Genomic DNA, 23,976 nt, shown 5'->3' with positions numbered 1-23,976 from the left:
AAAAATAAAAAGAAACACAGCAAAGAGACTCCCCTGGTTCACTGGGCCTGTGATTTCCCTGTGGGGGGTCATGCTGTGCAGGAAGAGCAACTCTTAAAACCTTCAGCTCTCGTTTCCCTTGGCCTGCTCTTGGTGGCTGGCATCAAGGAAGCATCCGCAAGCAAATATTATAACGCCCCCAAAGTGCTTCATCATTCTGTCACATCCCATACTCAATGATAGGGTGTAGCAGGGGGATACAATCAGATGTACAATTTCAATGCAATTTGATTGTGTAAACATTAACAAGGTAAAATGAAGGGTTGAGAATTATTCATTAATGTGGAGGGGATTTTTAGCATCATTTAGGAGAATGAGGAATGTTCTTTACACTTCTGAGTGTCTCAAAATAAGATTTTATTAACAGTTTTATACATTTTCTTTGGTAAATATTGTATATGTTTGCATGGCAAAGAAGGCATGTTAGTTTTGTAGCAGTGGATTCAAGTGAAAACTTCCTATTGTATGATTTACAATTACAATTTCTCGAATATAACAATATATTTTTCACATGACTTAATTTTGATGCTTCATCTGTGAAATGTAATAATGATTTCTGAAATAATAATATGCCTTCTTACATAATTAATATGTCATTTGATTTTAGTCATACTTCTGGATTATTCATTGATCTGCACTTGTGATAGTAAAGTATGAGTAGCTGGTTATAAATTAACTATAATGATAATTATTAAACAAATGAAAAGAAGGTAGTTATGTAAAGCATATTAGTGGTGGGATTACATATGTTCACATAGTCTCTCTTTTTCAAGAATTTAATTAGACTTCTTTTGACAAACTTAATATTTAATTGATTAAATGTGACATGTACTGTATTAATATGATTATGATAATTATAAATCACTTAGTTACATTTTACATTTACAGTTTGCATTTCCTAATCAATTCACAACTAATTATCCTAAGTTTGAAACATCAGTGTGTGTTTGTATGTATGTATGTATGTATATATAATACACTCATAGTGTTTGCGTTTCTCTATTTGCGGTTTGACGTATTTGCAGATTTTTTTTCAGTAACTAACTCCACCATTTAGACGAGTCAAGACACTTATGTGAAACTTTTGCTCCAGAAAGAGGTGGTGAGGTTTATGGGGGAGCGGAGACCCTCCTCTCTCTATGCCCCTGCATGGAGAAATAGCATCAGCTGACTCGTAAGCCGCCGGAAAAAAAAAAAAAAAAACTGATATGCTGAAGAGGATAATCACAGAGGATAATTATCATCCGGAGCAAATGTTTATTATGGAGGAAACCGGCCAATTCTGGAAGAAGACGAACTCTCGCGCTTTGATGAAGGAGGAAGCACGCGCTTCAGGTTTTAAAACACAGACAGACGGAGTGACACTTCATCTTCATCTGTCTCATAAAATACTGTTCTGGAAAAAAACAGAAAAAAACTATGTTGAGTACTACAGTGTTCTTTAATAAATGTTTTACAAATAATTTTTATGTGTTTTTAAAGAGTATGAATCAGTAAAGTTCCTTCTTTGGCCAGGGAGGAGTGTTTGAGATCGGGACGGGGGCGGTGTTTTTCACTGTATCCGGTCCTAACATCCACAAATTTGTATATGGATATGTGTGTGTTTGTTGTTCTTGATTGGTTCTGATTGGTTGAAATAAACCGACTCTAAACCAGTCTAATCCAAAAACACTAGAAAGAACCAATAAATGAGTAAAAGACTGTTCATACTGGAGATGGAAGCAGGTGTTTTTGGTTGCTTAAATGCCTGTTGTCACAAACATGAATCATACCTAAAAGTGTATCTGTTTTATGGGCTATAGTCAAATCTTAACTTAATTTATCATCTGTTTTGATTTAAACATGTGAAAAATATTATTTTATTTTATTCTTAATCAGAAATAAAGTTAGGCATTAAGAAGTTAATTAAGCAACCCAACGCTTTGAGAATTGCCGAGTGATCAGAGCAAGCAAACAAACAAAAGGAAAAAAAATGGTGTGCTGCAAGAAAGCCGGGGCTGCACAGTGACCCAGGTTCAAATCCCATCTGAGACCTTTGTGGATGTGGAGTTTGCATGTTCCTCCCTAAGCATGTGCTGCTTTTCTACACACTCCTCCCATAGTCCAAAAACAAGTTGCAAAAGTTAAATGGTGTCTCTAAATTGCCACCAGGTGTGCATGTGACTCTGCGTCCCAGCAATAAACTGGTGACCTGTTCAGGGTGGACCCCACCTTCGCCCAATAGTCGCTAGGTTCACTCCAGCAACCCTGTGACCCCCAAAAGGGATTCACTGCATTTTGAAGATGGATGGATGGATGGAAGGAAGCTGGAAAAAGGTTTATAGTTTACTGTAAGTTAAAGGCAATGTTAGACCAGAATGCATCACAGCTGGTATATTATGTTTAGTTCTTCTCCAAGTCTATGCTGGCCCTAATACTCTCAATCATAAAGCTGAAGTGCCCAGGTTTAATGTTATCTTACATACCGGTCCTTCAACGCTTATCAGGAAAATAATACATTTTTCTTTTTCCAATTTCTTGGAGTATTGCACAGTCTGACTTGGGGTTGAACTTGCGGGAAGGTCCCCTCCTGAGAAGATGTACCGCTGTCCTGAATGCTTAACACTTGTGAATATGCTTTCTCTTTGTAGAATAATGCAGTTTAGATTGTCTGGAAATGGGTTTATAACCCTTCCCAGATTAGGGGCAGCAAGATCATATCTCATGTTTTTCTCTTCTTTTTTTTCTGCTTGGCATTGTGTTAACACACCTCTGAATGCTCCAGAGCAGCAGGAAGACAATTTTCCGCTTTTAAAGAGGTGCTTGTGTTTTTTTATGGGCAGTTAACCCTATTTTATTATTAGAATCAACCGTCTCCCACTTTACCTCTTAATTTCTATTAAAATAACATTGGGTCTGGTTATATTTATCATTGCTCTGTTGGCTTTTGTCAATAAAATGAAATAAAAATTGAATTTGCTGATGTCTATATCTAGAAATTAATGTGTGTATTTGTAATACATGTAAAGGATTAAAGCCATTTTCTCAAAGTTTATTATAAATGTCAAACCTTTATTTTGACTTGCTACATTATGTCGAAGATGGCTAACTGAAGTTATGGTAGCATCGCCCTTGGCAACAACCGTTTAAGCAGCCACTTTCAATGAAAAGTCTGTGTAAACACACATAAATGTGTACTTCTGGATTCCATATCAATGGTGTTCATGGGTAGCTGTTTTTGGGACTCTACATGCAAAAACCCTCATTTTGCACGTTCTTTATTTTGCGTCAAATGCCTGGTATATATTTTTTTTGGGATAAATGCATATTTTTTTTTAAATTGTCATGTTTCCATTTGGCAAATTTATCACAAATCCAAGTTGCGCAATTTAATATTTAATGGAAATACAGCTAGAGAGTAGTGAATCTGCAACTAATTTAGCTTTAATAAATACATTTTGAGGTGCCATTTTATACTTTTGTAAACATATTAACGCCTCAGGAGCCTATTATAAGATCAGTAAGCTTTTTTTTTTGTTTTTTTTAAAGCATGCAGTAGACATCAAATTACAAATGACATCCTTAATCAGAACAAAAACATGTTGATACATTTTTAGGAACCACAAATTAGCGCGTTATGTTTTATTTACACAAAACGACTTTTGTGTTGTTTAAAAAAAAAAATCCATTAGTGCCACAGATCTTTCTATGATGCATCTCATCATAGCAGCACAGCATTTAATTGGCAATTAAAGTGTAATGCAGTGTAATGTATTTCAGAGCCTTTGTGCTTCTCATTTTCTAGAGTGTATATCTTATTATAAGCGAATCTAATCATTGGTTGTTTTTGTTTTACTTTATCTTTGTCTCAAATTTGCCAAAATAAGGCTTTAAATGGTTGAAACTTGCAGGTTTCATGCTGAACTGGGAGGTAAAAAGACGAGTGGTCAGCAGGAGTGGAGGCCTATTGTTAGATATGAAGGCATGACGGTGTGAGCGAAGTGTGTGTTGGTGGATCTAACTAGCCATTACCATCAAGTGTTACATAAGTAGAAAAGGGCTTTTTCTGTTGCCCTAATGGAGACCCGTGCTATTCGTTGGAGGTTTGTCAAACAAAAGATTTCTCTCGCCTAACATCCATGGACCGTACCAATGTCACGGTATAGGACTTCAATCTGAAGGTTACATGTCACAACAAATGTCCCATGTGTTTTTGACCTTTCTTATTCTCTGTTTGCCTTTGTTGTCTGTCTCGTGCTCTTTTTTTTAATGTCTCTTTCTTTCTCATTTTCTCCCTTTCCATATCTCTTGCTGACACATGGGAACAGAACCTTTCAGTGTCAGTTGTCTGGTGGCTGAAAGGCCTTGAGAGAGGCGGCGGAGGCAGGGGAGGAGAGTGACGAGAAAGAAAGAGAGCTCAATGAAAGCAGATGAATAGCAACAAAAACTGAGTACTGTAAGAGCCGGGGTGTAGAAACAAGACTAAACTAACAGATTGAAAGGATGAGGTGGGATGAATGCTATGAATCACACAAGGTCCCATTTGAGCAGGGGTGTAGCGCTATTTGTTGAAGTGCCAAAGCAAACCATTTAGGACCAGTCGAAGCAGAGGCTGCTGCTCTGAAACACATCAATCAGCAGCTTTTGAAAACTATCAACACTTTGATGACAAGTATATATACTGTTCTTATTTTCTAGATTATACAATCAAATATTGAAAAAAACAAATTAATCATCACTTCTTTGTACTTCAAGAGCATTTTTTTTTACAAGTATTGACATATTTTTACATATCTGGGCATCAGTTTACTCTTCATAATAACAAGAGATTAACTCATTTTTAATCAAATAAATTTTACTAATAAAAAGTAAAAGCAAAATAAATTGGAAATATTACTACTTAAAGGCCCACTCCAAGCAAACTTTGTGTTTTTAGTGTTTTTTGAACTTTTTTGTGGTATTTTACTGATTATGGAAGATATATGTTGGAAAAATAAAGCTCAAAATTGAATTTCTGTATGCTATTTATTTAAAATCATAGTGAATCAGGAAACAACTCGTAGCTATGATGTAGGCCTCAATCTTCCTGCTCTGCTCCATTCTGATGCATCCACACATTACAGATCAGTGAACATTTATACATGGTACATAATATTCTACCAAGAAAATCACTTCCAAAGACTTCCCAAAGATACTTTAAAGTGTCTCTGGAGAAACTAATGATCCATATGGTCATACATTTTTGTGTTATGGTCATTGACTTGAACCAGCACCAACTTGCTGCCTATTTAATCCATTCCAAAGATGGTATTAGAATCATTTAGACTCTCAAAAGCATGTTCTGTTCTGTGTATGTCCATCTAAGCACCTAAATAAATATAGCTTCAGTTTTAAGATTGATCATTTGCATAATATTTTGTTTTACATTTTTTCAACCAGCACAAATAGTGGCACAAAAGCAACAGTTTTATAGCCCTAAATGGCTGTTGTCTCCTAAAAGTGCCTTTATAGCCACATTAGGGTTTGGATTTGTGTTTTGAGATGTATTTTTTTATTCTGGTTCTTACGGAACGTTTTTATCTTCCAGAATTTCCTGTAATTTAGTCAGATCTATACTTCCATAAGCCAACATATTCCCTCAGTTCAGCTCCAGGTGTTGAGACACAGCTTCTGTGCTGTAGTGGATCATTTTCATCAGACGGGAGCAGAAATTAAACTCATACTTTGTTTTCTTGGTGCCTAAAGCATGTTTTAATCCGTACCAAACAGGAAACTGATGAGTGAAAGGAAGTACAAATAATAATTACTATAAATAAACTGTTTTTTTCTCACCTGTGCAACTGTTGTTACATTATACTTTTGAACAACAGTTTCAGAAGTACATAAACCACATTTACAAACGGGTATTTCCTGTAAGGGACTTTTTCGACTTTTCAACCACACCAAGTGTGGACTTCAGCTTTGGGGAAATACTTCCACCTTAAACCCCCTAATGGACTTTTGCCAACATGATTTATTTTATTTTTACAAGTATTCACTATCAATCCATCATTTTATTCCACGCATTGACTTGTGCTTAAGTAGGTTTATGTTGAGGATCTAACTCTTACTATTTTTGTTAGGGCTGGGCGATAAATGAATTTTAACAAAAATAAGATTTATTTTGCGGAAAATCTAAATTATTTTTTTTTCCAGAGTAAGATGAGCCCAGACCACTGTCTCTTGTAATGCACAGGCGTTAAAATGACAACTAGCTGAGAGGAAATTGTTCCCATAAAAGAAATAGTTTCTTCAGTTCTTCGTTCACGTTTGGTTTGGCGTTCAACCGACCACGTTCAATGAAAAGTCTGTAAATGCACATAGTATATGAGCATTTTGGGCTTCCACATTCAAAACACATGAATGTGCGTTGAAAGTTAAACCAGATGAACTTGGATCAGTCAGGGACTCTGATTTGATAGTGAGGTACAAGTAGTGTCCTTTTTCATTAAAGTGGGAACCATAGTTTGTTCCTGGCCAGAAACCAAGCCTTTCTTATATCCGAATAGAGCTGTGGGAGAGAAAGCTGCAAGATTTGCAAGAGTCTTGTACCACTTTGATATTTGGTACCAAACCTCTTCCAACTGTAGGTTGTAGGATTTTACTGTCATAAAAACTTAATGTATTTTCATGAAAGCTTTACATATACTTTTGTCAAATTTGTTCATACAGATTTAATTTTTAGGCATCTTTATAAATTTGTTTATTACTGTTTTTTTATTTACTTGTATTTCCAATACTTTTTATATTCCTAATTACTTGATATTACACGTTCATGTTTTTCTAAGAGGCAGGAGTGAAGCAGGAGTGAAACAGGTGTGTACGTCTGCATGGGATCAGTTGCATTGGTTATGTTCACTTCTGGTGTGAAGGCATCCAGTGATCTGTAAGTGTTTGTGCTGGTGATGACACCCCCCTGCGGGCCTTGAAGACCTTGAGACAAAGGGGGGGTTTGAATCAGACCACGAGTGAAGACCGTGTAGCAACCCCATGTGGTGGGACTGCAGAGAAAATGGTCTCCAGGTCTTCTCCATCTCCAATTAAATGGTAAATTTGTACTTCTTCAAATAAAATAGAACTCTAGGGAGACGTTTTAGGAGAGGGAATCACGTCCCGACACGGTACATGCACTAGTATTGGGTAGTGACGGTCCACTGTGAACAATATATACTGAAAGTGTGTTCAAGAACCTGCATTCGTCAACATGTATAACATCCAAGTTTGATTTTGTGACTCAAGATTTGGAACAACAAGCCGCAAAATTTGTTTGAATTTCTGATTTTTTAATTTGTAAAGACTGTTGTGTATGATCTACCTTGAGCTGCAAAAATTTTTGTTAAAACTGTATTGTTTGAGATGCCACATTGTTTTACAAGCCTTTATACAGTTTCTATTTAGTTTCACTTTGAGTTCAGGTCAGCTCACAAACTAATGTTATAATAAGAGTTTTTGTTAAATTTATTTAGAATTCTTGCTTAAGAAGGTAAAGAGGAAGAAAAAAAAATACTAAAATCAGAATTCGAATTTGTTGTAAAAAGAGCAAAGATTTTTGTTATCGCCAAGTCCTAGAAAACTCAGAAGCTAGCTAAAAAAAATACTAAGTTGTCCAGCATGGGAGTCCGGGAGGCATTTATCACCACATGTCCAAACCACTTCAGCTGGGTTGTCGCGATGTGATGGAATAGTGACTTTCCTCAAATCCCCTTCCGGGTGGCTTTCAACTCTCCCCCAACGGGACGCCCCCAACTACCAGCTGGAGGAGTTCATTTCTGCTCCCTGTTACCCCGATGGTATAGTTAGCTCACAACCTGCTGCTCATAGCGATAAGAACATGTAAAGAAACAGAGAAAATGTGAGTCCCTCTTCACTCAACCTTGCACTCAAACACTTTGACACTTTTGGAAACAAAATTAACTCATGAACTGAAAAAAAGTGAAACATTGGAGCAACTAACAAAAGTTCTACAATTTGTAACCCTTAATATTGTTGGTTTTTATCCAATTAAAATGTTGAGTTAACTAAAAAATGTAACTTGATACAAAATAATAATTTTAAAGGAAAAAAATTATAAAAATTTTCTTAAATGCTCCAGTGTTTCTCATTTTTCAGGGAAGATTTGATAAAAATGTTGATGAAACAACCTTTTCTTAATTAAAGGCTCACAAGGTTGAGTTTAATTTTGGCCAAAAAATTGTTTATTTTTTTTTTATTAAATATTCTTTTGAACTTGATAAAAAAATATTTTTCCTTTCAATCATTCATTTTCCCTGTGATGCTTTTTTGTTTTCTACCTTCCTTTTCCCCCATTTCACTCTTCAAGTATGCAAATAAAACAGCAAATTCAATTTACTACAGAAAAACTGAAATATAACATGAATGGATCACGTCAGCAAATCTTCGCAGCCCAATTTGTCGGCATGTGCGGTTAACTTTTGAGGTTTTTTTTTATAGTTTTGCACCTCTCAGGATAAAATATAAGCTTCATAAAAGTCATGTTAGTGCAGATGAATTGAATAATTGCTTTTTACAGAGGTTTGGATTTTCTCTCTGCAGGAAAGATTTCTGCCTCTCAGACTTCAGTTTATTATATGATCACCCTGTTAGCTGTAAAAAAATATGTTGCATATCAGAAAACTGATACTACTTGCAAAGAGGCATCTTGGTAATAATGATCATTGCGTGAATCATAAAACCTTTATAGGAACATTTAAACCTTTTTTAAAAAAAAACACCTCATTGCATGAAGAATTATGAATGCTGTTGGCCTCTCCGTGATGAAAGAAACCAAGAAAAGTTATGCTCTCCATTCCAGAGTGTGTATTGACTGATGTGTCAAGAAGAAGACCTCATGGTCAAGAAATTTAGTGCAGAAGAGCTACAAGTGTAGTAGAGAGGGAGAATCGGGAATTCAGCATGTATGAGTCAGCAGCTGCAGTTTGCTAAGAGGATAAAAAAAAAAAGTTCCATATAGATAACTTTCACAAAGAAACAAAAGTGAATTTTACCCTGGAGGACTTCTAATGTGTTTTATCTGCCAAATAATTATTGGAAATAAATTGGAAATGACTTTTGACAGGTAAATAAGAGGTGTGCAGATGGAAGTGGAGGAGTGGGCTGGAGATGAGGCAGAAGGATGAGAGCGAGACGGCTCTGTCATCTTGATGGACAACTAGCCCAAACCATTTTACTTCACACGTGTGCCGAGAAGTGTTCAATTTCCGTCTGGTGATTTCTATCAAAGAGGTAAGGAGCTCTGTTCTTGTAATGCGAGAGTCCGGATCAAATAGGGATGTGACATTTCCAGACTTCCTGAGTATTTCTATATCACTTCCTTCTTTCTTTCTGTTCCATTTTTAATCAACAAAAGAGTGGGCACACTTTCCTTTATGATTGGTTTCTAGGATTTAAGACCACATAGACATTCTTAGAGGCATTGATTAGAGCTGGAAAACGTTGTACAATATTTATGAGTTTAATTAACACTTACTTTACCCGACCTATTACATATGCGGAGATATATCCATGGATGTGGAGTGCAGTCTTTAAAAAAACACATTCACACTCGACTCTGCAGGATAACAGATAATGCCTGGCAGCGAGTCACAGCTGACTTTAAAATAGCGGCGCTAATGTGGCATCTGCTCCACTGTTGGTTCATTGAGGCTTTTCCTTCTGTTTTTGTCAAAGTTTTACAATATCTTGACCTACGTCACATTTTTCTTGTCATTTATGGCACAAACAATTGGAAAGAAACATGATTGTATAATTAGGGGGCGTGCACCAATTCTTACCGTAATGGGAAAGCTAAAATATTAATTAACTTAAGCGATAAAGTCATTAAAGTTATTGTTGAAAACAATTTATGGAATAGATTTTCTTCCTATAAACACTTTAGAGCAGGGGTGACAAACTCATTTTGGTTTAGGGGCCATATTCAACCTGTCTCATGTCAAGTGGGCGGGGCCAGTAACATAATAGCAAAATAATTCACAGTCGGTCAACTTGTTATTTGTAGCTTTGTTTTTGTTTACTTTTTTTCTCAGTTGGAAACAAATGCTTTAAAAAAACCTAGTGGCTCAATCACGTGTTAATATATTGCTTATTATGTTCATTTCTTGATCTCTTGTTATTCCTGTCTTGCGTTTCCTTTGCTTCCCCTAGTGGCAGAATTGCAGATTGCGGTCATTTCTTTAAAGAGCCAAACCTCCTGGTTCACAATGGATAGAGAAGTGCCGCTGAAGGGAGGTCGCTTCCATTTGGCGCCATGTTAACCTATGGTGTAGTTCACACCAGACGCAAAACTACGCGGTCCCACTCCGCGCATCCCGCTTCACAGCACTTTGGGGATGCTTTTCGCAACGCTTCCACGACCAGTGTAAACCTAGCATAATTCGCCACAAGAATGGGATACAAACTTGCTGTTTCTTCTTTTTTTTTTTTTTCAAAAATCCTTATGTTTTTCTCTTCATTACTGGGCCAGATTATAACATCTATGTTTGACTCCCCTCCTTTAGAGGTAAATTTTTTTAAACTTTGTCCCAAAAATTCCTTTAACTAAGTTTCAAACTGTGTATAAGTAGATGTCAGGTTTGGTCATGTGACCCGTAGATTTCTATCGACCAAATTTAAAGAGCTTCTTTTTGTTTCAAAACTGAGTTTGTGGAATTTCTTTTCCGTGTTTTCCCCTGAGGGAGCAGTGAGCGCTCGGTAAACGCTGAACTTTCCCCACCCCTAATCCGATTCCTCTTGCTGCATGCCGTCCAGGGGAGCATTAAGTCCCATTTTAACAGTCTTTGGCATGACCTGACCTTGGAAAGAGTCTCACTATTTGCCAGTCTAAGAGTAAACATTAAAAACCACAAGCTGCGGATTTGACACTTACCTGTCAATCAATCTCAGTGTATGTACAATTTTCATTCATTCGTTCAAGACAATTCATACAAATTCCATCTATCCGAATACATAAGGCCAGACTTTTAATTTATTTTCATTTATTCAATTAGATACAGATCTCTACTCAGGCTAACAGAGTTATACTATTATCAATGTAGGTCATAGATGCACTTCAAGACCTTCTCCCAGAAAAAAGAAAAACCTCTTTGCTAGAGGGTATCCTGACAACATGTCCCTGCAAAAAAAAAAAAGTCTTCTCTCATTCATTGTTGAGAAGTCGGGAATTCATCCACATAACTGAGCTGCTTACCCCCATCCCTATGCATGAGCCCAGCCACCCTTTGGAGAGTACTCTTCCAGTCTCTTGTATTCTCAGTCCCGTTCCTTCTGTCATTACCCAGAGCTCATGACCGTCGGAGAGGGCTGGAATGCAGATGAACAGATAAATCAGCGGCTTAGCCGTTTGACACATCTCCTCCTCACTGCAACAGATGCTTCCCCAATCCGCCCATCAATCTACTTCCTCTGTTCTTGCCCCACTTGTGAAGGGCTCTCTAGATACGCCAACTTTTCCTCTTCCAGAACTAAATACTGTCTCTTTTCATTTGTTTAAGAAACTTTATGGAATTAAATAATATTAGTACATTATTATTATCATATACCAGGAGTCTGCAACCTGCGGCTCCAGATCCACATGTGGCTCTTTAATCTCTCGTTGGCCAAACATAAAATAAGTCAGGAAGACTGCTGACCCAGACATGGCGACCATCTGAGTCCGGGTTGCCTAACCAAAACAAATAAACAAAGCCTGCAAACGAAGACTACCAAGGTCCAACCCCAAACTGAGGACAAAGAGGGGAAAAAAGAACAAATAAATATGTAAAGAAACATAAAATAGAATTTTTTAAAAGTAAGCATTACCTATTATTTAATTTATATTAGTTAAATTTATAAATTGATGTCTGAGGTACACGTAGATAATAAACTATGTAGGTTTTTACATCCCTGATGACTTGAAGATGTTTTGTTTGCTCAACGCTACATCCAGAATGCACAGATTTTAGCTGCAAAGCAAAACTTTGGTAAAAAGTTTGATCTTGTATGAGTTAAAAGCACATATTATCTTGTGCTGCACAACATTGGTTATAAAAAAAGAATCAAATTAGATAGATTCTGTTTATATTTTTGCTTTTCTTCGTGCCAAAAAATAGGCAAAATTCAGTTTTTTATGTTTACTTTTTGTTTCCTTCGCTTTCTTCTTCCACCTGGTTCTCCTTCTTCATGGCTCCTCCTGTTTTAGCTCTCCTGCCACATGTCGCCAAATCTTCTTATCAGCTTCACAAGGACCACAAGCCTTCTAGCCTTCACGGATTCCTTTGGAGTTGTAATAAACAAGGACTTTATTGAGACTTTTCTTTGTCCTGCGTTTGATCCTGACAGAACAGGCTCCATGCAGCATCTTAATGACCCCAAAAAAGATCAAGTTTGGATGGATGGATTGTTAACCTTACATTTAAAGGAGATTATTTCACAGATTTTTTTTTATTTAGTTTACTTTTAGCTACAACACTTTTCTGACAGTTGAATCCCTCAGTTTCAGAAAGAGAAGGCAATGGTTGCATCATATCACACTAATGTGATGTTTGTTGAGATTATTGCATTTCTAAGGTAAATATTTAATGCAGAAGCAACAAGATATACTGTAGTTTATACAATAAAATAACACAGACTCTACTTTTTACTGTGTAAGTCGTGCATTTAAGTTTTTATTGGTTTTTTTATACTCCAGAGCTTCTCTCTCCGCTCTGTTTATATTTATGAATCAGTGTCTGGATTTCCTTGAACAAATCAAGCAAATCAGCATTTAATCAAAATTAATTTGCACAGCAAAATCAAATTATCTTTTAAGGAAAACAATTGGAAATAATTTTTAAAAAGCAGCTATGAGTCATAATTATAACAAGCAACTTACAGAGAGTTGAGAAAAAATCAGCTTTTAATTTATAATACGGTAAAAGAAATGAATTAGTAAAAAGGTATTAGATGTGTAACATGAGTGGCAGAAGCATAAGGAATGTACCTAACTTTTGGGACCCAGAGACTCGCAACATAAAATATACTAAGAGTTAGATAGGCCAACAGGGAATCAGCATCAGATATAAAGATGTATTTATTACTGCTCACATATCAAGCAGTCATGACAAACTCATGGCTAATATATTATCATACTTATCCACTAACATCCATTATTTATTTATCATCAAAAATTCAATGCGGGAACGCGAGCGTCATTACTCAGAAGCGCCGGGGAAAGTGGCACATTTAAATAAATGAGCGTTGTAGACCTCATAGTGTATGTTGTTATTCCAGATCCTTGAGTGTAAAACATTCAAGCATTGAATCAGTCAGAAAATAGAGGGAATTTAATCTTTTTATCGTTGGCTTTAGTGGATCTGTGAAAAGCTCTGGGTTTTCTAAATTATTCTCCTTACATCTTATAGCTGCTGACCTCCTGGAGTCACCGCAGCTCCAGAGCTCATAGTTATTGCATATTTTGTGTGTCTTGTTTCCTGGGTGAATTCTGCACTTCTGTGCAATATCTAAATCTAAATGAGACTGGGTACAGAAATGTTGATTACTGCAGAGCCATACTTTCTGCTGATATGGAATTTTCTGGGCATGCACACAGAGGAAACAAAGAAACTTTAGTTTGGGTTGGTCAAATACACACACACTCACAACTAAGGCTGTGTTTGTCAAATATGTCTTAAAAGGTACAACATTTAACAGTAAGAGGTACAATAAATGACTTGAAAAGACAAGTTGAGACCTCCTTTAAATGGTGATGGTGAAATATGCTACGTTCAAGAGTGTAACCACTGTTTTTTCTGTTGTTTTGCGCAGAAATTCCACAAGAAATTTTAAAAATCTACTTAAATCATCTTTTGATTGTGTCATTTTTACCCCAAATTTTAAAATCTTTGTTGTTTACTTGGATATAGATTCAGCAGAGCAGCAGCTGTCTATGGAAGGGACTGTTGGTCTGGACGTAACCCCGCCCCTCTTCCCTCTTTATACGTTTTTCCTGTTATCTTACAGACCCCACAAAGGCCCAACCTAACAGTACTGGCGCAAAAAAAATATGAGGAGCAGTTTTAGAGCTATCCAGATGTACTTTTTTGAGCCAAATATCAGCTCAGACGAGGAAAACAAAAATATACATGGATTTAGATGTCTGGAGGAAACTTGTTTTTTTTTTTAGCAATTTGGATAAAGAAAAAATTTTGAGCCTAATTTTCTTCATATATGTCCTCCATCAAAAAAAAATTTAAAATGCCAAAAACACTATTTTCATCAAAGTGGGTCTTTAATTCTGATTTTATTCTTATCTCATTTATCCCAGTGATGAAGTTGGGTCATTTCAACAGGACTTAATATATATATATATATTTTTTTTCTCTCTTCCATTCGATTGGCTGTGAAAGCTTGGCTAAGTCAGGACAGGCCCCCAAACTGTTTTCTTCTCTGATGTCAGTTTGAACGCTGACAGAAAAAGTGCAACAGTCACAGCCTAAATGTAAACATTTATGTCTTTCCAGAAAGCCACACAAAACCTAATTTTAAATAATTAATTTCTGAATTCTTTACAGAAAAAAAAATACTAAAACGTTTTAAAAATTAAACCAATAAATAGTCTATCCTTTCCCGTCACAGTTCAGACTGATGAAAGGCGGAATAAAAAGTCACGTTTTACGTGGGTCTTGAACTGGCCAGATTGAGAAAAAAAAAAAAAAATGTGCGTCTCTGATAGTGTTTGGGGGGCTGGGCCAAATGTGGAGGTGGGCTGGATCTGGGATGAAGTTTGGGGACCCTTAGGTTAAGCTAACCATTTATGGACCTGGAATCATACATTTTTGATTCACTGACAAAGAAACCCTGGTGTGATTCACTACAGTGTTGAAAGTATAATAATAATTCCTTGGATCGTCGAAATTTGCCCTTCCTGACCGGCCTGTACTCAGACTATTTTTCACACTGGAATAAAGTAAAAGGTGTTTTCTTTCTGTCTGTTAAAGTGGGAAAAAAGGAATTTCCAAGTGTTTGTGTTGCCTAAACACAACCATTTCATTAAAAATCAATTCATTTATCTCATTCAGCTCAGAGCAAATCAATAATACTTGCATGATCTTATCATTGAGCACAATGTGATTTGAAATTTTGCCTAGATTGAAGCTCAAACCAACCAGTTTGGAGTCAAATGACACAAGTGACATAATTAACCTCATTGATTTGGAGAACCAAGCTGTGCAAGATTCTGGGTTTTTACACTACTTTATGCTTTTTTCCCTTTTAATACTTGTTTATAATTTAGAGGCCCAACACAGAACAGTGATGACTGTAGGGGTGACAGAAATATTATTGATAATAATTCTGTCTAAATGTGTGTAAGTCCTCATTGTCCTATCAAAAAAAGCATACGAGAGAGGTTGTGGTAGTGAACAAGTCTTCTGGGTCCTGTTAGCTGTAGCTGAAACCCCCCAACATTTTCCAATGTATCACACTTTTGATTGATCGGATTGAAGTTTGAAGAGTTTGAAGGTTGTTTCCAGACCTCTGGCTCTTTGTTTTCTTTGAAGTTGTTACAGAGAAGCTGTTAGTGTTCTGCTGGGCCGTGTTGGCCAGCGGGAGATTGATGCTGATATAGGTGTGTTGTTCCCAAATGGGAGTTTGCTCTGTCATGGTATTGGACTTTTTTTTTTTTTTAAGTCTCATGGCTGCTTAGAAAGATGGCTTCCCAGCAAAAACATCACATCGCAACAGAAGTTCTGTATTATTTAGTTCACTTGCCTGTGGTTTAACAGCAAATGGGTTATCAGAGGATTAAAAAGATCTGACACTAAGTGAAACCTGCAGTGGCTTTAAATGAACTAAGGGGAGGTGGATGATAAAATAGGTGATTCAGATGTTAGGAAATTCTACTTTTAGAAGTCCAGCAGAATCATAAAATGTAATTTAACTCTTTATTTGGAGTTTATTTGATGTCTTGAGTCTAACAATCCCATAGGAATAAAATCTTCAGTAGTAAGTAATAAGTTGGGTGAATGACTAAGCTTTATTTTAGTGCCGTCATGTGATTGTTTTTGTGTGATTCATTTATCATGACCTATAAAAAATTAATATAATTAATCTATTTTTATTGAATGTAATAATAGCGTCGAAAAGCCTCATTTTGAGATATTTTTATTTAAAATCATGACATTGTGGCACAGTAAAAGATGAAAATAAGGATAAAAAAGTGGCTTTATGAATTTTTGTTTATTATAACAGACCTTCACTTTTATACAACTAAGGGGTATTTTTTCCAATTTAACAAAAAAGAGCCCCAACAACAACAAAAACACTGGAGGAAAACATCAGGTCTAGAGTGGTCTATTTTAACACATAAAAAAATAGAGCACTTTTCAGAGCAATCTAAAAATATTTACCACAAACTTCTCATTAATACCAAATTACATGCATTGATAAATATTTTTCCACAGTGTACTGTCTGATGCGGTCAGCCCTCCTCGTACCCTATTAATTTGTAATAATGAACACCTCGTTGGATATATATAGCAGTGATATGAACTACAAAGACGCACATTGATGACATCACAGCAGCGACGGATGTTCAGCATCTGCAGTCCACTGAGAGCGACTAAGGTCACATATCCCAAAAAGCCACTGCATGGCAACCTAAACACAAGTTTTTCAGCAAATTCAGCAGGAGATCAAATAAGATGATCATTTATTGAGCGACGGATCACCAGTGTCTTCAAGGTCGCCAAAATAGTTGTCCAATTTTAGACCCTCCGCTACCCCTTGACTCCGTGCTGTGGTCAAACTGCCACCGTCTGATTGTTAGTAATTGTGCGGTTGCAGCGCGGGGACTTGATGAGGGCTGTTGACATAACCAAAGGGCCCGGCGGTGACCAGAAGTCAATCTGGTGATCCTGGAAATCGATGGTCCAAAGATGGAGATGGGATCGGGACTAGGACTCATTTAGTCTATGGAGTATACCCCGGACCAGCAAGAAGATGCTTTTTCTCTTTCTACTGTTTACCAGCACTGGTCTGTTAGTTGGAAGACACTTGGACCAAAATGTCAAAGTGGTGCAAATCTTGCTCCATATACTAATGTTTGCATTATGATCAATTTTTAAATGGTTGAGCTAAAAGGGACGCTCTTGTACGTCACTACTGAATCTGAGTCCCTGATTGGTCAACCTCGCGTCATAGAAATGTGCATATGTGTGAACCTAGGAGTTTTGAACGTAGAAGCTCATATATATAGAGAGATTTTCACTGAGAGTGGTCGCTTGAATGCGTGTTGCCGAGGGCGATGTGACTGAAGCTTTACGGCCCTTCATATCAGACGACTGAAGATATATGATTACGTGCCTGCCCATTAAGAGCTCTAAAAATCAGAACAGAAATTTTAAAATCCATTCTAAAATTGACAAGTAGGCAATGTAGAGAAGATGAAACCAAGAGGACCCCTTTTACTGGTTCCTGTTAAAAGTCTTGAAATGGCATTTTGTTCTATTGGCAATTAGCTGTGGATTCAATAAAACAAGTTATTTGTTAAGGATCTAGAAAAACCTGGAAGTAAATGTCCCCTCTTGACATGAACATTAATAATTTTCATCCTTTTAGTGGATTGCATTGAATCCAAGCTGCAGCGAGGGTTAAAAGAGATGTGATGTTGAATTGTCAAAATTTAAGCTAAGTATGTTCCTTAACCTTACATTGAAACTTACTGTACAATGATTTCCTCGCGATACCTTTTGCCTTTCATCTTTAATCTGCTTTGGAAATGTTAAATTGTCTTCTCCCGCCATGCTAACAGATTATTTAGGAATGTGCAGCAGCAGTCTAAGCCCACATAGAGCCTGTCAGCGCAGCTCCGTGTCTGAGCCATTTGTCTGCCACCTCTAGTCAAATCCTTTCTGGAGACGCAATGACTAATAGATGAACTGTGCATGAGGAGACATTTGCCGCTAAAGTATGTTGGAGCTTGGTTTTGATAAATTGGAAAAACATTTAGCAAAGAGAGAAGCTGTTCTTCTTAAATAATGTCCGACAAATCCTAAAATGTGTTTTTTTTTAGTCTTGTTTTGGTTCAGATTCTAAATCCAGACTTAGTTTCAGTCCCTGGCTTCACTTAGAGGATAGAACCTTGCAGCGTCTCTTCACAAGCTTCTACAATGTGCTAACACAAGAAATCAGTCAGACTCGCACTATTTCTAAAGCCCTTCAGCTTACATTGATTTATTGCAAATGTGGTGGAGATGAAGAGAGAAACTCTTGAGTCGCACAGGCCAGTGTCGCTAGAGTGGATGTAGGGGAGGAGGCTGCACGGAGATGACAGGCTTTGGATGAAGGGTTAGGGAGTTAGTGTGATGACCTGTGCTATGATAGGCTGACACCGCTCACCTCCAGGTCAAGCCCCGTCAGTCATCAGGTTGAGAGAAAATATGGGTGGTGCGCTCTACATTTTAAATGGCTGAAGTGCGACAGTGACTGTCACACTTTCAGAAGCAGGTCAAGGATTGGAGAGATGGATGAAATTCAAGATATTTAGATATTGTGATGATTGATATCAAATATTGTGAGGTATTGCATAAAAATAAAGCGCCATGAACATCTGACTGTGTGGTGACAAGAATCAAATTTGAAGCTGTAAAAACAAAATGGAGGAAACAACCAATAGGTCATATTGTGATCTCTTCACTGCTAGCTTTTGTTAACACAATATGTGGACATATTCTTTCATCAATTTACCAATTATTTTCATAGAAATTAAAAAACATAGTTTCTTAATCAAGATATTATCACCCCTTATAAGTTCACAGAATTTAAGACAATTTTTGCAACAGATTACACATTTACAAAAGCCGTAAACAGCCTGCCCTAGATTTTTTTTGACAGTTTTCTCGTGATAATGAGATCCACAATCCCATTATCACAAAAATTACATTTTTTCATGATGGCGAGATAATGAAGAACTCTACAGCATCCCTCTCTCCCTTTTCGAGACTTAATTTGTTTAAAGTCTCATTATTTTGTAGTTAACAACAACAATAGCAAAAGAAACCGTTCCCCGAAAGTTGTTTTTAAGTCTATTGTTTTTATTTATTACTGGATCTACGTCCTTCAAAAGCCTTAATTACATCTCATGCACCAGCCCCCTCTTTTTATTTAGCTAAAACCCCCAACAGCAGGTTAACTGACGAGTGTCTCTTTATTATCTTCTTGAGTTTTCTTCTGATAACGAGACAGTGGATCTCATTATCACGAGAAAATCATAAAAAATAAGTTGGATAGGCGGTTTTTGGCTTCCCCACACAAAAATATTAAAGTATTGTTAAGTATTTTAAATTAAAACATATTAAAGATTACATTTGCAGTTGATTTTAATTATTATAAATGAATTTTATAATTATAAATATTTCTCAATTTATAATAAAAAAATCTCCCAAAGATTTTTTTACAACTCAAAAATGTTTTTACACACTTTTAAATATATCTCAACCCATAAAGTGTTTAATATACATTAAAATCTTTAAAACAATATCTAACTCATTAAATGCATTTAATGTTCAACAATTTTTCATGTATTTTTTAAGTCAAAATTTGAACAACTAAGTCCTTTGCTAATTTTAAAGTTTTGCCAGCAAAATATTAAATAATGATGCATTTGTTTGCAAAAAATGTATGAAACAGTGAACCACAAAATGATTGTTGTTCCATATGATTACCAGGAGTAGTCATTGAAATTGTTGTTTATGAAGATATTCTATAAACATTTACGTGAAGAACGTGTAGTTTTCTGTGCACATAAAGAATTGTTTTTTAGGACAACATTTTCAGAACTATTTAGTGCCAATTATAATGCAGATTTTTTTTGTTTTTCTTACAATTAATTTGAAATAAATCTTACTGCATTTTAATAAATGAACTCTGACTGATAAAACACAGCTCTATGTCATTTTAACATGTTGACATAATTCTTTATAAATTGACCATTATAGTACTGGGACCTTTTAATAATAATCATAAGTTTAAGCTCATTACAATATTCTATGTTAACATAATGTACTATATACATAGAATACTAACCATAATATTTAAATATACACATACTTTTTTTTTCTTTCATTAAACAGAGTATCTTATCTACTATTGCATATATTCAAAGCATGCTGTTATACATATATCAGGAATTGTTTTTATTTATTGTATTTATAACTTTTTTTAACAAGTGTATATAAAATGCATTGTTTTTTACTCTTGTTTTTGTCATTGGGTACCAGGGACATAAATCATAATTCCATCAGGCACATTTACAATAAATTTGAGTAAATGAGTGCTTTTACTTAGTGTCTCACAATTGTGAGGTAGGTGCAATTGAAACGCCCCAATACACCAGGTGGGAGAATGCTCGGCTGTAATTGGTTTCCAATCCGCCATTAAAAAGAAGGAAACACGATGTGGTTTGCAGTTTTATTTACATTGTGGCTCACGCTGCACTGCTTTAAAGCATGCGACAGGGGGATCCTATAATTAACGCGGTAGCTTCGGAGAGTCGCGCTCGAGCACACGTAGCAATCGCACCATCTGTACCGATCCAGTCTACCGAACCGCGGTCAGGCCCGGGCATTCAATCTTAGACCCAAAGTGACTAATCTTTCTGTTCCCTCTCGGTTAGGATGCAGAGCAATTTCATATTTCATGCAGCGGAGAGTTGAGTTCGTCGGCCGTACACTTAGAGACACCAGAGGGAGCCGGCGGAGATGAGGATTGAAGTGGATTACCGAGATAGGACGGCACTATTGGGAGAATGAAATCTTCAGTTTGCTCTGGATGCTTTCCCTAAAACACATGAGCCGGGAAACATACATTTGTTTGTGGCCATATGCAGATCCGCTGAGTGGCTGTGGGTGTATCTCTGCGGGGGCTGCTTGGCTGATGGAAGAGGTTGAAGAGGAGATTAAAGTGATAATGTACATCCTTAATCCCCAGCACTTTAGAAGCGTAAACTGCTTCTAACCACTGAGCTGAACACGACCGTGGTGTGACGGCCCCTAGGATCAGTCATCACCGCAGCAACAGATTATTCTAAATAATTATCCGCCATATGTGCCCTGTCATGATTAGAAGTTGGTTCGAGCTGAGCCATGGGTCAAACAGTGATTAGAGAATAGAGGGTGATGGTAATGCATCCCCTGTACCCGCGCTTACTGAGAAAACTTCTGCTTACTCGTGACATTTTTCAAGCGAGTCACTGTAAAACAGCTTGCAAGCGTCAAACTGCTCAGCAAACGCTGTTAGAGGCCCCATGCCACCAGCCACACGGCTCTGTTTGCGGTAGCTCGGTCTAAATGTCAATTCATGAAAAGCTTATTGAAATTCCAATAGGTTTGTTTTTCTCTTGTAATATATCACATAAAGCGAGAAGTAATAAAAATGGATTTGGGATTTTAATCAGACGATGAAACCTTTTAAATTGACCACGAAGGAGTTGATCGAGTAAACCACACCAATCTTTTGAGATACTTTAAACAGATTCCCAGTTGTCTTTTATTGTCGTTTTTTTGCCCAAAAATCTGTGTCATTTTTATTAATAGTTTCAGCAAAGCAGCAGAAGTTTGTTAGAAATTCACCTGAGTTGAGGCCGGAGGAAGGCTGTCCCCACTTCCTGTCCTAGCCCCTTTATATCCCTAACCTCACATTACTGGTGCAACAAAAACCAAGAGAATCTGGCCACAGAGAAAAACTATGGCGCTCGAAAATTAATAGTCCCTCCCCCTGCTGGAGCCGGCCAGGAAAAAAAAAAAAAAACATCAATTGAACCCAAAATCATGGGCTGGAAGAACTTGACCGGAACCCCCTGTTTTAAGCTTTTGACCTTTTTTGCCTTTGACATACCGTAACTGCTTACGTGATCTGGATCAGGTGTGTTTGACCAATAAGGAACTTCAATGGCAGGTTAGTTGAAAACACACACTGACTGGGCCTCGAGGCCGGGATCCTGACACCCCTGGAACAAAGAAATACTGAGAAATGCAGTTTTATTATTAATTGTCTTCATATATGGGTCCATCATAATAAAAAGGCTACAAGAACTTGTTAAAAACACCAGTTTTATTTTTTTAAGTTGTGGACTGATGAGGAAATAAAATGTTTGAATACCAGGAGCTTTGATTCCAGGTCCAATCCATCCTTCAGGAGTCCAAACGCTTTAAGTGGAAGTGCTGATCACCCTTCTAGAGTCATACGGAGAATGTGAGCTTTTTCATGAGCTGTGTTGGCACTAGTGCACTGGGATGTGCAGACACAAGGTGCAAAGTGGTTTATCTATTATAGGCAGCCTTTCAGTGTGTCACTCTAGCCAACGTGAGAGGAGTCGTTTAGAGTGAGATACCTCTCTGCGCACTTTAAACGTCAAAATCTGTGGTAATTAAAGTAAAAAGGGGCATTCATCCGGACAAAGCGGATTTACGACTGTGTCACTCATTATCTATCATCCAAATAATTTGCATGATGCAAACATGAAGTCACTCAGAGGGAAACACGCTCGAGTCGTGTGTTTTGTCCGTTTGCGAGTTCGGTGAAAGACGGTTTCAGCGTCTCTGGGGACGTGCGAACCACAGCAGTGGCTTAATTACTTTTAAAACACTCCCAGTACCTCAGGCTTATTACTGGAGGCTGTCAGATTGTATGATGATGCACAGTGACGCAGTTTTTCTCTAATCAAATTTGTCACATCCTGCAAGGCGGGATCAGGAGGTGCAATTGCAGCTGACACGTTTAGGAAGGAGCTGAGATGCGTTCAGACAAGCCACTTCAGTTTTAAATACCAATTAAAAACCGTGCTCTTCCGATACCTGTGGTCTATTAGATTGTCACCCATCACTATCAGGCGCGCTCTCCACAACCTCTGGCTTTCTTGGAAAATAATTACATTTTTTCTGCGTTATGATTACTGCTTTGGAAGCCTTCAAATACTAACAAAGTAGGCACTTACTCCCTATTCCTCTCGCCCCCGAGCTCTGCCTCTCTCATCTCGTCTGTTGTCTCCCCAGACACTAATGAAGTGGTTTAATCTCATAACTCCAGAGGAATTGTCAGCAAGTAAAGAGCTGCATTAATTAAGTTCTTTTGCTGTCGTATTTTTTAAAGTTTCCACATGCAGAAAAACTGGATTTTACTGTTCTACTATGTGCAGGATTGGAGGTAACATGCTAATTTAAAAGTCACAATCAGTATGTAAAACCTTCTATTGGATTGTTTGTATTTGCACTTATTAGTTTTTGCAATGCAGAACATTTACATAATTCAGAAGATATGGCTAATTTTTAGCCTCAGAGAATTCCCCAAAGACATGAGGTGAGTTTTGTGTTCTTTTGCTAGGTACGTAATTGTGTGTTTACCCTGCATGTAACTGATATTTAGCTTCCCCTCTCGGTGTAAAAACTCTGCTTTGAAGTGCTCACTGCTTCCTTTCAAATGTTAATTTAAAAAAAAGAATGACAGTTTTATTTCATTCAAACCAAAAAAAAAAAAACTAAATATATGCTGCAAACTCTTAGAAAGTTAAGTGAGATCTTCAGTAAAATGAATGCAGCCCTTTTTAAAAAATGCCACGTGAAAGAACTTGCATTTAGGTTGCCAATGCAGTGGGATTTTAGTATATTCAATATCACAAGACATACTGTATGTCTCATTGAGCTTCACATGGGTAATTGTACAAAGGCAGAAGGTCAGTCAAAACATAAACAAAGTTGGTTACTAAACTAAACCAAACAGACTAAGCTGAACTAGATACCTCTGCCAATAGACCCTCCTTCTCGGTAAGAAACACTCCTAAAAAAACTGATTAATGAAAAAAAAAAAAAAAAACTTCAGGGATGTCCGCATGAAGAAGGAATCATCTTCCATGATGGACAGGTGATGTACCAGGGCTTAAAAAAAATAAATAAA

At 37.0% G+C, this 23,976-nt stretch overlaps 1 protein-coding gene across 5 annotated transcripts in view; it reads left to right on the top strand.

Moving 5' to 3' along the window:
• The window catches only part of fibcd1 (fibrinogen C domain containing 1), a 222,721-nt gene that overhangs the window by 41,585 nt on the left and 157,160 nt on the right, over positions 1–23,976 (top strand). For 2 of the 5 annotated variants that reach the window (XM_024299837.2, XM_036214653.1), the window contains exon 2: positions 9,134–9,300. The exons of 2 other annotated variants lie outside the window; for them this stretch is intronic. The gene's annotated coding sequence lies outside the window, so the exon portion shown is untranslated. Of the gene's footprint in view, positions 1–9,124; positions 9,301–23,976 lie in introns of those variants that run through there. One more of the 5 variants, XM_036214654.1, reaches the window with a different exon arrangement.

This window comes from Oryzias melastigma, linkage group LG12 (assembly GCF_002922805.2).
Source record: "Oryzias melastigma strain HK-1 linkage group LG12, ASM292280v2, whole genome shotgun sequence".
In the NCBI taxonomy this organism is placed as follows: domain Eukaryota; kingdom Metazoa; phylum Chordata; class Actinopteri; order Beloniformes; family Adrianichthyidae; genus Oryzias; species Oryzias melastigma.
This window is presented reverse-complemented; position numbering and strand designations above follow the sequence as displayed.